The sequence below is a fragment of the Thermobia domestica genome, chromosome 1 (assembly GCF_964235325.1).
Source record: "Thermobia domestica chromosome 1, izTheDome1.hap1.1, whole genome shotgun sequence".
Classification (NCBI taxonomy): Eukaryota; Metazoa; Arthropoda; class Insecta; order Zygentoma; family Lepismatidae; genus Thermobia; species Thermobia domestica.
The window spans coordinates 341,994,859-342,012,372 of NC_137454.1; the positions used below are offsets into that span (position 1 = coordinate 341,994,859).

The window sequence follows — 17,514 nt, forward strand, 5'->3', positions numbered from 1 at the left end:
GAAACGAGAGAAGCCCAAGAAACCCCCCACACACGTGTTCGTGGTAGAGGTCTGCATGGGCTCGGGCTTACAAAGCATAGATCACCTTGGGTTCGGGATGCAAATTTTTAAATATACAACCATATTTTTCGGGCTTTTTCGGGCATAAATTTGTAAATACAGAGTGGTCCAAAAGTAGGTATACAGTCCCGTACTTATCGGTCGTGACATTTTATATAATTTACTTATTGTTATTCATACAGGTATTGACTTAGTTTCCTCCTTATCTGTTCTTAATTTCCTTTCAATTATACCTTAAACTCGGAACAAAGCAAAGCAAATAAATTCATTATGTTAAGAAATTAAAATGTCATACAATCAATGCAGGTCTGTATATCTACTTTTGGGCCACTCTGTTTACTGTACAACGATATTTATCGGACCGTTCTTTTTAGAGAACTTTTAAATTTGGAACTTAAGACGCCCACACTAAAAATCTGATTATCATTGTGCAATTGAGAGTAAAACTAACTGTGTAGAAGAGAGAAAAATTAAAAGTAACAGAAATAAACATGGTTAGCTTGTCTGTGAGTGAAAGTTTAATTAGTCAGAGTGTGCATTTCATTCTCCTTCACAGCAATTGACAATGACTGCTTTGAGGACTATCTGAGTTACTTCAGTACACATCCAGTTGCATAAGAATTTGCACATATTGACTTTTTTATTTGGAATATTTACGTTTCAATTTCATGAAAGTTTATATAAATGAAATTAAATATTTAGTTTAACGTCCAACGATTATGCACCGAAGCTAAGGGAGACGGAATTTATATGAATGACCATTTTCTTCAGAGAATTCATATAGTTAGAAAGTGTAAATGATAACCTTTATTTCGTTATCCTCTCTGAATCATGTACACTTTGAAATTACAAAATACAATTTTGCGTTAGTTATTCAGTTTCTGTAATTCGGGCTCATTTGATTATCACATGAAATCAGGCCGGGCTCGGGCCTGAACGCCAAAACATATTTCGGACTTGGGTCGGGCTTCACATTATAAATTCACGGACCAATCCGGGCCTTGGCTGAAAATTCCGAACCGTGCAGACCTCTAGATTGTGGTGGGCTAAGACTGTGTGCATGGGTTTTCTCAGGGTTCTCCCGTTTCCTCCCACTTTCTTCATTCCACCATTTTATTCATTTCTCACCGTCAATGTCTCCTTTAGCCCACACGACATATCGTGGAACGTAGGGATGCGTTCGAGTCGAGTCGAGTCGAGATTTAAGCCTGTCTCGACTCGTCTCGAGAAAATGTTGTCTCGACTCGTGTCTCGACTCGAAAATATGTTGCTGTCTCGACTCGTGTCTCGACTCGACAGTCTCTGTCTCGACTCGACTCGAATTCGAGTCGAGACGTCTCGAAATTCGAGTCGAGACAAAATATACGAGTTAAAATATACACACATATCAGCCATACCATTATGACTACCTACCTAATCGTTAGTATGTCCACCTTTTGGCACGAATAACAACGGCAACGCGTCTTGGCATGGTCGCAATGTTCCTCGGTGGGTCGCTGAAGAGAGTTGGCACCACATATGCACACACAGGTCATCTAATTCCCGTAAATTCCGGGGAGGGGGTGATGCGCCCTCACGTCACGTTCAATTACATCCCAGATGTGATTGATTGGGTTCAGATCCGGAGAGGTTGGGGGCCAGCACATCACTTGGAACTCGCTCCTGTGTTCCTCGAACCACTCCATCACACTCCTGGCCTTGTGACATGATGCATTATCTTGTCGAAAAATGTCACTACCGATGGGAAACATGGCCGTCATGAAGGGGTGTACGTAGTCTGCAAGCAGCGTGCGACGCCTCGGCCGTCATGGTGCCTTGCTCGAGCTGCACTAGATACATGGATGCTCACCTGAATGTTCCCCAGATAATAATTAAGCCCCAGCCAGTTTGTCTCCGTCCCGCAGTACAGATGTCAAGGAGCTGTTCCCTTTGAATACGAGGGATTCGCACCCATCGTCATGATGAAGATGACGTCGGGATTCATCAGACAATGCAACGCTCTGCCATTGTGCCAAGGTCTAGTGGCGATGGTCAAGTGTTCATTTCAGTTATAGTTGCCGATTTCGTGGTGTTAACATTCGCCATCGTTAGGAGTGTTCGATGCACTATGTGTTCAGACTAACTAGTGTTGTGAAGGCCTGTGAAAAATACGAATTTTTTTTTAAAGTTTTTCTTACGGTTTTCCCAAGCTGGGGAGAAAACGGAAAATTTGGGTATTATCAGAATCATCATTTTTGTTAATCACAGAATCATTTTAGTTAATATGTTAAATCAAACATATATTTCATAGAGATATCTTCATTGTTCTATGTAAAATTCCGGAAATTTTGAAACCATTAGAAAAAATCATTGGTCCGGAAATATTGGCAAAAACAGGAAAATATAGTTTAAAAACTATTTGTTAGCCTGATGCTAGTAATCTTACTTGCTGTAACATGTCTGCAGCATATACAGTGGGAAGTCGAAAATCCGAATTAATTGGGACCACAGGTATTCGGATTTTCAAATTGTTCGGATTTTCGAAAATAACCAAGAAAATGCCATTTAGGCTTACATGTACTGTACGGTATGTTCTATCGATACAGTGGTTATTCAGTACATACAGTAATTACAATACCGTACGTAAGGCTACTTACGTTTAATGTTTCTGAAGAACTTGCTTGTACTCTAAATAGCACTGTTCTTGTAAGTCACACTTAAAACTTATAGGCCTAAGAAAAAATAAAAATAAAAATACCTGACAAACAATTACATATAAATGAACTTTTGTAAAAACACTGACTTCACATAACGTCGATGGACATGCTATTGTTTGTTTAACGCTAGCGTTAAGAGAAAATGTAAAAAGCTTCTAGGGACCGCGTTCGGATTTTTGACGTTAGGATTATCGACGTCCTACTGTATATGCAATGTCTTTCGTTAACGGAAAAATACTTAAAGCAACAGGTTTTAATTCTACTTTACACACATACACTATACCGCACAAGTGAGTAAATTTGAGCAGCGAGAAATATATTAAGTGAAACTTCCGTTAGTTATTATTACAGACTAGCAGAATATCCGTTCTTCGCAAGAGGAGAATACGTTTCATTTTGAACACAAAGGGCACCAAAACTCTCACCAATGAACTTGTGGAGCCCCAAAACTATGAATTTGACATCAATATTGATAATTTTCAATTATCTTTACATGTCACCATCCTCCTTAGAGTACTAATGCTCAAAAAAATTAGGGGTTCAGCTGAAATATCACACAAGACCATAAGATAGTGTATGAATAAGCTTGTGTATATCATACAAGAAGGAATGCTTTAAGATACACTAGAAAAATGGGGCACATACTGGTGTTGGGGTACGGAAAACCTTGTTCACATTGTTCATGACACAAGACGGTTATGTGTGCACCTCTCGAACTGCTCACAAACAGGCAAGGCAACAACACTGATTGTTCATTAATATGTCATATGATCACTTCGAATAGCCAACAGAGCCTCGCACCTGCGTGGCATGGATTCAATCAGATTATCGATGAGTTCTTGGGGGATATTGTGCCACTCATCCAGAAAAGCGACTTCCAGCTCTGGAATGGTTGTTGGATTTACTGGCCTAGCGGCAATTCGTCTGCCAAGCATATTTCAGACATGCTCAACTGGAATGAGATCCGGAGAGCATGCTGGCCACTTCATCCGAGCGATACCCTCAGCATTCAGCATCTCAACCCCTAACCGAGCTCTGTGAGGACGAGTATTGTCATCCATGAAAAGGAACGAATCACCAATGGCACCAGCATAAGGAAGAACAAGAGTTTTCATGATTTCATCCCTATATCTGAGAGCCGTCAAAGAGCCATTTCGGATGATGTGGAGCTCAGTACGCCCACCAATGCTGATTCCTGGCCACACCATCAGTCCACCACCATGATACTGGGATCTTTCTCGCACAAAAATGGGATTGTGTCGTGTTCCACACTCTCTCCAGATGAAAACACGTCGATTATCAGGCTCTGCACTGAATCGAGACTCGTCAGAGAACAAAACATTGCCCCATTCATTGCGTCCCCGCCCACGATGTTCCTCCGCCTACGCTCTTCGATCAACACGGTGTCGTGCAGTTAATGGGATACACACCATAGGCCTACGTGCGTAGAGACCACCTTCTTGAAGGCGATTGCGGACCGTTTGAGTGGATGTTGTGCGTCCTGTTATTGTTCGGAAGGCTTGCGGGAGCAGAGTTATATTCTGGCGCCGGTTTCGATGGGCTGTTAACAAGAGATAACGATCGTCTCTGGCTTTGGTTGCTAGTGGAAGGCCCTGTCCTTGTCTTCTTCGAACACTTCCAGTTGTTTGAAATCGATTCCACACACTTTAAAATCGGGAAATTACACTTTGTGCCACTCCTATGGCATGTGCCACCTCCCGCCGTGACTGACCAGCTTCCAACCTGCCGACAGCTCGCCATGCCAGCGATTCTGGCAAATCACGTTGTTGCGCAATTTCACTACGTAGATTTGTGACGCACTAAACACAATGAGAACAAAGGTATCCTGGAGCTGAAATGTGTTGGCAGCGCCACACTACAAAACGATATCTGGTAGCGCCACGTCACTGATCACGTGCAAGACACAGTGTTCTCACATTATTCGTAAGAAGTTTTACATGTGTTTTCATCTGATTCCCTAATTTTTTGATCAGTATATATATATATATATATATATATATATATATATATATATATATATATATATATATATATATATATATATATATATATATATATATATACTGTATATATATTAGCTAAATAGCTAAATATACCCATTCTTCGTATAGAAGTCAAGGCCTGTGGAAGTATTACCCTCATTTCCGCGACTGCGAAAACTATGGATCTGAAACTAAATCGATCATTTTGCATTATTTTTAGATGTCTTGGTATCCTCCGCTCCCCCCTCCCGCTGACTCCCGGCTCGCATACTGCATTTGCTAAATTTGCAAGTGATCACTAATTAAAGTGTCACCATTGATCTCAGCAACCGCGAAAACTATAGATTTGACACTAATATCGGTGATTTTGGATTACTTTTACTTATCTCGGTATCTGTTTATTCGCGTGTTTGAAAAAAAAGAGATATCATTACTAGTAAAATTAACCTAATAGAAACATATTTATTTTTATCAATTTTTCCGGAAAATCGAAAAAACCTTTTTTTAAAAAACAGGTTAAAAAAATTCCTGAAATTTGACAAGACTAGTTCAGACACACTTGTACTTTGCCCAGCATTAAACTATGATCTTAGTTCCGACGGAGTTCGCTGCCTGTTCTGTTTTACCAGTCTGTCCAGCCTACGACGATCGACATCTGTAATGAGGTGAGGGGCGCCCAACCCCTCGACATTTGGACGTCTTTTTCCCTTGGTTTCGCCACTTGTTGAAGACAATCACCACAGCACTCCTCGAACACCTGACAAGTCCTGCAGTTTCCGAAATTCTCCTGCCGACTGTTTCTGAGCGAGTACTTTCTTCAAAATAATATTAAAAATTGTAGAAAAATTTTCGAGACATTCGAGTCGAGTCGAGATTTTTACCAGCTGTCTCGACTCGACTCGAGTCTCGACTCGAATTTTCGAGTCGAGAAATACGTTTGACTCGACTCGTCTCGAATTTTACAAAGTGTGTATCGACTCGAATCTCGACTCGAATTCGAGTCGAGTCGAGTCGAGATTCGAGACATGTCTCGACTCGTGCGCATCCCTAGTGGAACGTAAAACGTAGATTTTTGTTTAAATTTCCCAAAGAAGGATCTTTAAACACTAAATAGACGGTAAACGTATTTACATGAAAATAAAGTGAAACACACCAGTCTATGCCTTCTCCTATAGATGTATTGTTTGGAACCCTTCACTTAGGTTGAGAGCGGAAAAGATGGTTACTACACTCATCCATAGGTTTGACAATTCAATTTTTAAAATAACAAAAGCAAACGCAGTAGCATATATATATATATATATATATATATATATATATATATATATATATATATATATATATATATATATATATATATATATGGGAAGCGAAATGAGAACTGAATTGTGATATGACGATATCAACTAAAATCGAATAGGAGAACGGTGGCTCAGTGGTTGAGCGCTCACCCTTTGTGTGAGGGTCCCTGGTTCGGCAGACCATTTTTCACAATCTGTGGCACGCGAGCCACTGTTAATAATATGTACGACTTATGATGGTATTAGTAGTTAATATGCTTCGATGTTACGTCAGTGGAAAACGTTAAGAACCCCTGTTTTAGACTACGTGAATTTGTGGCGGATAACATCATGTCTGGATTTTCTCGGGAACTTGTATCTTATCAAACTTTCTCATCCTAATTATTTCCTTCTATAATTGTTCACTTTCATTAATTATCCATCTAGTGGGCATAATTATCCATTAGTTGTAGTATATAGGACATAAACGTGGGACGTAAAAGTGAACTTCATGTTTAATTATAATTGAAGAAATATGCAGAATATTCTATATGTTCAAAAGGATTTTCTCTAAGATTTAGTGTATAAAAATAACACTTTTTCTTTTCTACAAAATTGTTTATGTGATGAACAATTCCAATTCAATTAAATCCATTGTAAATAGACCTCGAACAATGCAATTTTGCATGATGCAGATGTTTCTGTATATATATATATATATATATATATATATATATATATATATATATATATATATATATATATATATATATATATATATATATATATATATACAGGATGTTTCAAAACAACACTGACAACGTTCGGGAGGTGGTTCCTGACACCAAGATAAGACCAAAAGTATAGACCAACCTGGGTGCAAATATGCTTCCTTTCGGAGTTACAGGCTGCCGAAAATATGAACTTTAAAGGTCCATAATTCCAAAACTATGGGACCTACCGTTATCGGGTTAAGACTTCACTTAGGAACTAATATGTGCCCTCTTCAAAAATACTTGTTTTAGAATCCTAAGGTACTCACGCAACAATTTTTAAAGACGGAGTTTGGCTAAGAGCATATAATTTGAAGTACTCATCAACTACCTCTATGAAAATTGTTGCGGAAGAACCGCAGGATTCTGAAACATAGATATTTGGATAGGGCACATACTAGTTCCTAAATGAAGTCTTGACCCGACTACGACAGGTTTCACAGTTGTGGACTTAAGGGCCTTTCAATTTCATTTTTTCATGTTTTCGGTAGCCTATAACTCCGAAAAGAAGCATTTGTGCACCATACTTTTTGTCTTATCTTGTTGTTAGGAATCATCTTCCAAACGTTGTTGGTGTTATTTTGAAACACCCTGTGTATATATACTATATAGATAAATAGATATATTCTTAATAAAAAGATAAAATATGAAGGAAGGACACAAAGGGGAAAAATTAAATTCAAACAAAGAAAATTTGCAGGAAGAAAGAAACTAGACTGAACACAATCTATGAAAAGGAACTTTGTCACTCAACGAATTGTTCTCCTTTACAACACTTCCCATATTTAAACTACGTACTATTGAAAATATTTTAAAATGATACGACTTTCATATTATATATATATATATATATATATATATATATATATATATATATATATATATATATATATATATATATATGCTTTTTCCCACATCTTTTCACATTAAAGGTTGGTAGCGACACACTTTTAAGTGTAATGAGGGTTATAAATTGTTTTAACCAACATGACTCATGGGAAACATTATTATCAATTCAAAAGGAAAGACTCAACAAAAATTCACGAAACCGCACGTACAGCGACTGAAGGTCTTAATATCTTCTCTTCTCATACATTGTGGTATAACAAATATTTACTATATACGTATTACGCATCTCAAAATTTTAAAATCACAATCTGCTCAGAACTAACATTGTCCAAAAGACGGGAAGTAACGTTGTAACGTTTTGTAGTGTCGTTCTTTGCTGAAGTCTCGTCTCATTGTGAAGAATTCTTTTTTGTCTCGTTTTTAAATCCATGTACAAAATTTATGAATTGATTTTTTTTGGCTTAATTTCATCTAGATCTTGGCTGAATTCATCCGCGTCATAGCAGGTAGACAAAGGGTATGAAAATAACATTTGAACCATATTCATTATTGTAGTATATTGTGTAATGACTTGTATATCTTAAAACGTTGATAAATGTTCTTATGTTGTCAGGGCCGTATTTATATATTGTGCGCCGATGTGCTCAAAATAATTTGCCGCCCCCCGCACAAAATTTGCCTCTTCCCCCCGAAAACGACCAATATTAGAGTTGAATTCACAGTTTTTGGGGTCGCTAAGATGAAAAGTGACAGTTTTAATCCGATTCAACTTCAAAGTCATACTCCACTCCCCAGGGAGGGGCAGGATTTTAAAAGTAATCGAAAACGACAGATATTAGTGTTCAATTCATAGTTTTCGAGGTCGCTGAGTTTAACGGTATGAGTTTTCATGATGTTCAAGTTCATCCTTACCCCTTGGGGGTGGGGGTGAGAGAGGATGACTTTTTCTTAAAAATAATCAGATAAGTTTGCTAATTAGTAACGACTGTAATAAGAGCAAATTAAACAAGTTAACATATTTTCTCGCCCTTGCGCGGGACTGTGCGAGTTACTAGTTTTAAATACTACTTTATTATGAATCTTAAAAGAATTCCAAAATTTTTTCGCCCCCTAAATTCTGCCGCCCTGTGCTCGAGCACAGAATAACACTTACCTAAATACGGACCTGTATGTTGTGATGTTCCTACAATCACTCTATCATTTTTTAAAAACTATGAATCATTTAACATAACAGCGGAGTTTGTGATCTAAAACGTGGATGAACTACTATTTCTTTTGAGACTCGAAAGATCGCTAGTCTCCTTCTTGAATGTTTTAAAAAAAAGTAGGACTTCTCGTTTTGTTTTCGAGAAAAGACGAGAATTTTCTCGTCTCGTAGGAAATACTACTTTCAATCATAACTATATCCTGTGGTTTATTAGCCACCTCCAAAATAGTACTAAATTTACATAAAATAAGTTTTTTGTTTTGTTTGTTTCTTTTAGACCCGGAAACTTTCTCTTTGTCAGTGGCCATAATTACAACAGCCTCTGGTAAAATATTCTTTCTCCATGACCTTGAAGGAAGGACAAGGATTAGAAAAATTAAGTTTCACGTATTTACGAAAAAAAATTGCGTAAAATGGTCTTTACATCGCACGTACAAAATAAGGTACAAATAATTTAAACTTAATTATATTTCCTTATTCTAGCACAGCAAGAATTCTACTGCCAAGTTTCTGTCCTACATATTTCGTAGGAACACCACATGACTAAATAAGTAGGCCTCACATACACAAACGATAGCATGCATGGAAACTAAACCTTCAAAAGAAAACATTATAAAGAATGATTACAAATTTATCCGATTAAAAAATGTTGGATTAAAAGTTGCGAAATCGTATATTCAATCTAGCATAAAATATTTTAGAAAGGATATGTTCCGACATACTAAGCAGTTTTCTGAATGGTTATATAGCAAGTAATAAATATAATTTGTTCAGGAATATAAGCAAGATGGCTCTAAAAACATGTTGCCCAAAGAAAAGCAGAATATAGATATTCAGAAAGCCGTTCTACACATATTCAAGTTTATATTAATAATCGCACTCCAGATTTTTAAATGCATAAATATAATTAATCTTACATCCTGTAACGCTCAGCGAACTGGTGCTTACCTAGTAACTGGTTCTGTGCTCAAATGTCGGAGTCGACCAATTTGATTGTGTGTTCGTCGATTAAATAAAATAAAACGTAACTGAAAATCACGTAATTTTAGCCTGTAGAATAATTAGCATATATTAGTACTGTGAGTAGGACTCGAAACTTAACCATACTAGCCTGACAAACACTATACATTGAATTAAGGTTAGGATTATGCTCTCTTCGGTTATTTGCATTGGTTAAAAATAAAATTGGCATAAAAATGCTTGAGAGAAGAAAAGAAAACAGACCTCAAATAACTCTGAACTTAAGAAAAACAAAATGAGTTGAGTTGAGTTGAGTGTGAGTTTAACGTGAAAAACAAAATGAGTGTGTGAAATCGTTGTTATTTATTGGATAGGTGCTCCAGAGCTCAAGCACCCATTGGAGATTTCTAATGGTACTCAGCACCCATTGAATTTAGCGATGGAATTAATTTCGAAATCGTTATCTAATGTGAGCTAATATTATATAACAAGAATAATAACCCGTAATCAAAAGCAAGTTTGTAAGTTTGTAGAGTCATTTCTTTAAATAATTTGGAGTTTGATACTTTTTGCTTCTAAAATTCTTTAAAAACAGGTAGCCTTATTATGTAAATTAGAAGAGAGTTTAGTCATTTTCATTTTTCACTCAAATTATTTTTAAATGTTTTATAAGTTTGATTCTACTTGCTATTATTTTAATATTTTTTTTTCTGTCTCTTTCCTTTGGGCAATATTACTAAACGCATTTGTAATGAAAAAAAATCTCAAATGTTTCGTTTGAATTTTGCACAATACAAAGTTAACATAATTGTGATTTTTAAAAATGCATGCCCTTGCAGTTTGAAAATATATTGCACAGTTCATTTAATGATAGAACCCTTTTCCCTTTGATAGTCTTTCACGCATCTCAGAGTGAGGCCCTCAGGTTACAAACCACTGCTGTATTTGATTTGTTAAAAACTTTGAAAATGAAATGAAACCTTTGAGTTTTACGTCCAACTGTTATGCCGACTATGCTAAAGGAGACGGTGATGATGAGAAATGAATAAAATTGTGAAATGAAGAAAGTGGGAGGAAACGGAGGAGAACTCTGAGAAAAACTCACGCACACGATGTTTGTCCACCACAAAGTTCACTTGGATTGAGCGGGAATGGAACCAGGGACCCCACGCACCAGAGGTGAACGCTTTACCACTGAGCCACCACGGCCCCCTGTTAAAAACTTTGAATACGAGAAATTGTGATTTAACTTATAAGTAACGAAGCGTAAGGATCCATTGAAAACATAAAAATCGGCGCCTATATTTGATTAATTCATATTAAGTTCTGAACGCAAAGAAAAAGCCTTGAGAAAAAACATGATTTAACAACGAACCTAGTTAATGGAAGGAAACAAATTTTTAGAGTAACTTACCAAAGCATTTCCGAAAGAATAATACTTAACACACCCACAAACACATGCACGCAAGTTTTCAAGAGAGTGGACGGGTTTAGTCACTGGCTAACTGCACTCACTGTACACAAAAAAGTAACGGCATTCACTTCCTCACTCTGTCAGTGAACTCAAGCGTGCGAACGAAATCAGAGGAAGGTCACTGAAGTGTTGTCACGATTGCCTTTTCTTTTCAAGAGAACGTAAATAAAATCTTATTTCAAAGATTGCAAGGAGTGTCCACCCACTATCTACAAGACACTAATTCTAGACTAACCCTTCCGTATCCTTTAGATACAGGATAACAAGACAAAATTAAAGAAATACATAGCAGGAAGAGATTTCAGAACAAGAGTTTCACAAAGAATTTCTCTTCTTCTCTAACTCAGAACAGTAGTGATTCATCAGCATGAGCAAACTTCATTGATGCTCTACGGCATGATAAAGAATTTCAAATGGATTGTAGCGACGAACATTGCCTTCAAATATCATTTGTATTATTTATCCAGAAGAATAGATAATGCACTTATAAAGGACTTCGTAAAGAGTACTAGTAAACAGTAGTTTTTAATCGTCGAACATTCACTTCACTGATTTCCAAGGACTCAATGAAGTTCGAAGGTCGAACATGCTGGAGATCATCATCATCATCATAGGTATTCTGCCTTTATTGGCAGGTCACTTGCCGCAGCTCAGAAGCTTCCATGCTCCTCGGTCCTCCGCTACCTTCTTAGTCTTGGCGTATGATTTTTCTGTTTTTATATCATCCATTAATTGTAGTCTCCTTCGCCCCCTCCCTCTCTTTCCCGACACCATACCCTCTAGGACGTCCCTCATAATACAATCTCTACTTAGGCAATGTCCCAACCAGTTTCTCTTCCTCTTCCTAATAATATCTAAAAGTGTTCTTTTCTCACCCACCATTTCTAACACTCTCTCATTCGTTTTGCGCTCGACCCAACTAATTCTTTCCATTCTTCTCCACACCCACATTTCGAAGGCTTCCAGTCGATTTTCATCACCTTTACGTAATGTCCACGTTTCCGCCCCATACAGTACAACACTCCACACGAAGCATTTTGTAAGTCTTTTTCTCAACTCTTTATTCAAGGTCCCACAAAACAGACTTTTCTTCCTCCTAAAGGCTTCTTTCGCCATTCCTATTCTTGCTTTTATTTCACGTTCGCACTTCATGTTATTACTAAGAATACTACCCAGATATCGAAAACTATTCACTTGTTCTATTTTCTCCCCTCCTACTTTTATATTTGACACAGACCCCTTCGTTCCAATCACCATAGCTTTTGTCTTTCTAACATTTATTTTCATCCCATATTCTTCAAAGCCCTCTCATTTTTTCTAACATTTTATTGATTTTCTTTTCAGATTCTGCAAGAAGCGCCATATCATCTGCAAATCTTATGCATCTAATCATTCTACCTCCTACCGAAATACCATCATCATCATGTAAACTCTTTTTCACTATCTCTTCTAGATAAACATTACATAGTGTTGGCGAGAGGCAGCATCCTTGTCGAACTCCCCTTCCAATTGCACTCTCTTCCATCAGTTCTTCCCCTATCCTAACACTTACTTGTTGGTTCATGTATAAGTTTCTTATAAATCTTCTATCTTTCCATTCCAACCCTATCTTCGTTAGAACTCCCAACAACAATTCCCAATTCACGCGGTCAAAAGCCTTTTCAAGATCAATAAATATAACATACACCTCTTTCCCTTTTTCTATAAATCTTTCACCGATCGCCCTTAATAATCCAATTGCATCTCTTGTGCCCTTGCCTCTTCTGAACCCGAACTGCTCCTCCTCAACTTCTTTATTTGTTCTTTCATATAACCTTCTGTTCAGTATTCGGAGCAGAATTTTAGCTGCATGAGATATGAGACTAATAGTTCTATAATCCTCACATCTCTTTGGGTTCGATTTCTTAGCCATCGGTATCATGATCGTTTTCAGAAAGTCTTTTGGCCATGCTGGAGATATGACATTCAAAATAATTTTTATCATAATAACCTTTCTTGGAAATAACGCTGATAAAATTATTTGTTCAAAAATAATGAGAACAAAACACTACTGCAAGCTTGATTAAATTTGGCTTGACCAGCAGGCAGTGACGACGCCAGCTTTAATTTCTTAGGGGTCAAGTGAAGGGGCAGACATTTTGGGGGAAACAGCTATTTTTCCATATACTGAAAACAAAAGTTTTATATTACTTGATGACAGTACAATACATTATGTCTGGGATACGGCCCCTGCCACGGTGGGGGGAAGGGAGCTCAACCCCTTGCTCCCTCCCAGCGTGGTCACTGCCAGCAGGTCCAAGTGGGCAAAACATGGGCTCCGATCAAAAAGAATCAAGTCCTACCACATGCTCTCTATGATATATTGGATCCTCTAGGGATGCGTACGAGATGAAATAAGATTGTCTTGTCTCGAGAAAAATTTAGTTTCGAAAATATATTCATATCGTCTCGAAATTCGTTAGACGAAACAAAAATAAAAGATAATATTAGGTAAAACATACAATGAAAGTCAAAGTGGGAAAATGGTAATATTCTGATCAACATAAGCAAATCTCACAAGTTATAACGAAAGCAACTGACATTCGGACAACAGAACGGACAGCTGAAAAGGCAACATTTTTCTTTATTTTTGGGATGTCTGACTTTGAGTTCAACACATCTTTTATCTCTAATAACATTTTCATGCTTGTGCTTAAAAAGTTCACACTTTACCATATCTGTTAATATACTGCGAAAGAAAAAAAAATATAATTTTTCTACCTAATTATTTAGTACTTATTTACTTAGAAAGTGTCACTTAGTGAAATAGTTTATCTTGCCAATATGCTCCTTATTCTAAAAGAATAAATATTCAATTCAATTATGATTTCATTGGCTTAAATAACGAACTAAAGAAGGACAAAAATGATCTCAAAAACATTAGTTAGTTAAGTTTAGTAGTTCAAATAAACACACTGCTGAACAAGACTGCACTTATTTAATAAAAAAACACATTTACACGTGACGTTTCGATCTTCTAGCCAAGATCCTCAACAGACGTACACTACTGAGTCTGATGAGGAGTGTATCTGTTGAGGATCTTGGCTAGAAGATCGAAACGTCACGTGTAAATGTGTTTTTTATTAAATAAGTGCAGTCTTGTTCAGCAGTGTGTTTATTTTTCAGTTTGTTTTACACAAATAAGTTCGATGAGGCTATGCGATTACAATGTCGCAGCTTTTGCACTACCGTATGCACTCAATACACTTAGTGTATTTATCTACATTCTATGTTGATACAGAGCTCATCGTGGTTTTATGGTTACCCTAGACCCGGCTTCGATTTCTGGTGTTAGCTCATGTGGCTCGCATTCCATGTAAAGATGTAGGCTCAAGCGTCACGCCTCATCTGCTGTCGATATTTTAAACCAACTAACTAATTAATCTCAATGCTTGAATATTTCCTGAAAACGAAATTTTAAGCCTATATATATATGCTAGTGGCGTACACAGAATTTGATCAAGGTTCTGTTCACACACCCAATTCATATCGATATTTTAATAATAACTTAAAAACAATAGTACTTAAATGTGTATTATTATGCATTTATCTTATAGAAAATATCCACACGTCAACATAATTAATAAAGCTTGATTCTGAGAAGTTAACCATTAAAAGTATAGTTATTCTCTAACCTTTTAAATCATATAAATATTGGTGTTGGCTCCAAACCCTTCTTCCGAAATGTATTTTCAAATTAGACTAAGTTTCTTCGCGACAAGACGACACACTTTATCTGTCGTCTCGTGTAGGCACTTGTATGTCTTATCTCGATTCCACAAAGTGCGTCTCGACTCGAATTTCATTCATTTTTGAGATGGACGAGAAGATATTCGAAACATGTATCGTCTCGTGTGCATCCCTAACAGTCTCTATTATCTGATGCTCTGAGTTAAATATTTTCAGTTACCCCAATATTTCATGTGAAAAAAATTCTTGGGCTTCTTTGCTGAACCTTGAAAGATGACTGGCTCTTCTGCAGAAAACAACACATTTAAAGCAACATACAACTTGCAACTTACAAGTATATTTTTCTCCATTCCTTTTATTTATTGTAAATACCTCAAAGATAACAAACAATACAGTAATTTTAGAAAGTGGGCCATTTTGATATTCTTTACAACCTTTAAGTTATTTACTAGAAATAATGAAGTTTAAAAAATGAGGCAGGGAGCGTAGAAAAAAATTTAATTATAACTCTCAACAAACGTATAAAGGAACAAGTTGAAAGAGGAACAAGCGTGCTCACTAGTTACGAAAAAAACAAGAAATAAATGTCAAGAAAAACAATATTTGAACTTTAATGCTTATTCCTCGGAGTAATAAAATTCCATATCAATTTCAATGTAGCAGTATTCTCGTTGTTTTTTTATTTTACATAAGAAAAAATACATTCTTCATGCTTTCATAATTTTGTTTGTGACATTCTATAAGCAAATAAAATCTTTGGTAATAATAAGTAATCCAAATAAAAAAATATATATATACTGTCATATGTAGGTATATCAAATAATAGATTTCTTGAATCACCATATGGTGATCTGTTAAAAATTAAGACATCCTGGATTCAGTTTATTGTGCTACGATTATACCTTTTAGGCTAAGAGAGACGGATAATAAGACAAATGAATGATGTTGGAAGAATCGGTGGTATGATAATGTGGAAGGAAACGAAAATCTTTCAGTTTAACATCCTACGATGGTGCCCTTTTGGCTAAGGAAGACGATGACTAAGGCAAACGAATGATGATGGAAAAATTGGTGAAATGGGAACGTGGGAGGAAACGGCAGTAACCGAAAAAACCCACGAACACGATTTTTTTAAACCACAAAATTACTTGGCCGGGGATCGTACTACAGACCACAAGCACCAGAATAAGCGCCATTCATATCCTGGATTCGTTCCTTAGTTCACGCAATTTTAAACGTATGTACGATGTTAACTTTAGAAAAAAAAAACATGATATCCCCCCCCCCTTCAGTTTCAGTTATATACAGTATCATTGACAAAAGAGCAAATTAAACTAATTTCTACTTCTTTATTCTTCACAAATAACTAATTATAATAATTTAGCCATAAAAAAACGACAAATACACCTGCTTATGCATCGTTATAATAATTGCTACATTAAGCAACAACATACTTATGAAAATTACAAATGGAAGTTATTACTACATGGCCTTGTAAAGCAAAATAAAAATGGGAATTTACAAATAAAATCCTACTTTCTCGCTTTAATTTCTATATTATGTTATATACATGTCCTTAAATAAACTTAACAGCACAAACTCAATAAACAACTGCAACACTATATCAAGTTACAACATTAATTTTAATTATGCACATAATTAACAAATCACGCTATATAGTATTTAAAGTCAATTTATAAACGTTTGGAGAACATAGCATCTTATAACTTAGAAAGTACTACAAAATGTCGTGCATACTGCCATTGAAATCGCCAAATGACCTGGACGTCCTCCGCGTCTCTTTGTCTAATTGAGAAAACAATTACGGACAAGTTATTAATTATAATTTATAAAGTGTACTTACAAATGTGCTTTCATGTAAATAATTGAAATGTAATTTTAAATTTGAATATAATAAATATATGAAATACTGAATAATAATTGTAATATGGAAATGAGAAAATAGGATATTAATGTATCATAATTATGTTTGAGGGCCATTCAATAAGTGGGCATTATATATATAAAAAATATTATTTCTATATTACGGTTCAGGATTCTTTGTTAATTTATACAGGGCTCTCCAACTTAACAAATCCCATAGTTCGAGTACCATTTTATGTAACAATAGTGTAATACGCGCCTAACTTTTAAGGCAAAAGGTGCTCAATATGAATATTGCATAACGTAGGAAAGAGCGAAAAAGAAAAAAGTTTAAGAGTGATTTGTAATTTGCGACTTATTTCTAGTAACTTTTATTTTCTTGTTCCTATGGCAATAGGATGATAATATTTACTACTAAAAAGACATTTTTTGTAAATGATAGTTCAGTCTAAAATGTTAGAATAACGAAGAGTTATAAGCCAGAACGTTGAAGACAAATATTATATGATTATTATATGGGTAATAGATAAATTTATCGTTAAATATTTAGCATACAGTACATTTTAAAGAAGTGAACCTAAATAACCATATTTTCTATG

At 36.0% G+C, this 17,514-nt stretch overlaps 2 protein-coding genes across 4 annotated transcripts in view; both read right to left on the reverse strand.

Moving 5' to 3' along the window:
* The window catches only part of mRpS9 (mitochondrial ribosomal protein S9), a 430,030-nt gene that overhangs the window by 56,640 nt on the left and 355,876 nt on the right, over positions 1 to 17,514 (reverse strand). The gene's annotated exons all lie outside the window — the stretch shown is intronic.
* Positions 1 to 17,514, reverse strand: part of LOC145663781 (uncharacterized) — a 56,697-nt gene that overhangs the window by 25,491 nt on the left and 13,692 nt on the right. Inside the window, exon 1 of one of the 2 annotated variants that reach the window (XM_081729878.1) lies at positions 11,243 to 11,727. The exons of the other annotated variant lie outside the window; for it this stretch is intronic. The gene's annotated coding sequence lies outside the window, so the exon portion shown is untranslated. Of the gene's footprint in view, positions 1 to 11,242; positions 11,728 to 17,514 lie in introns of those variants that run through there. 2 annotated transcript variants of the gene reach the window in all.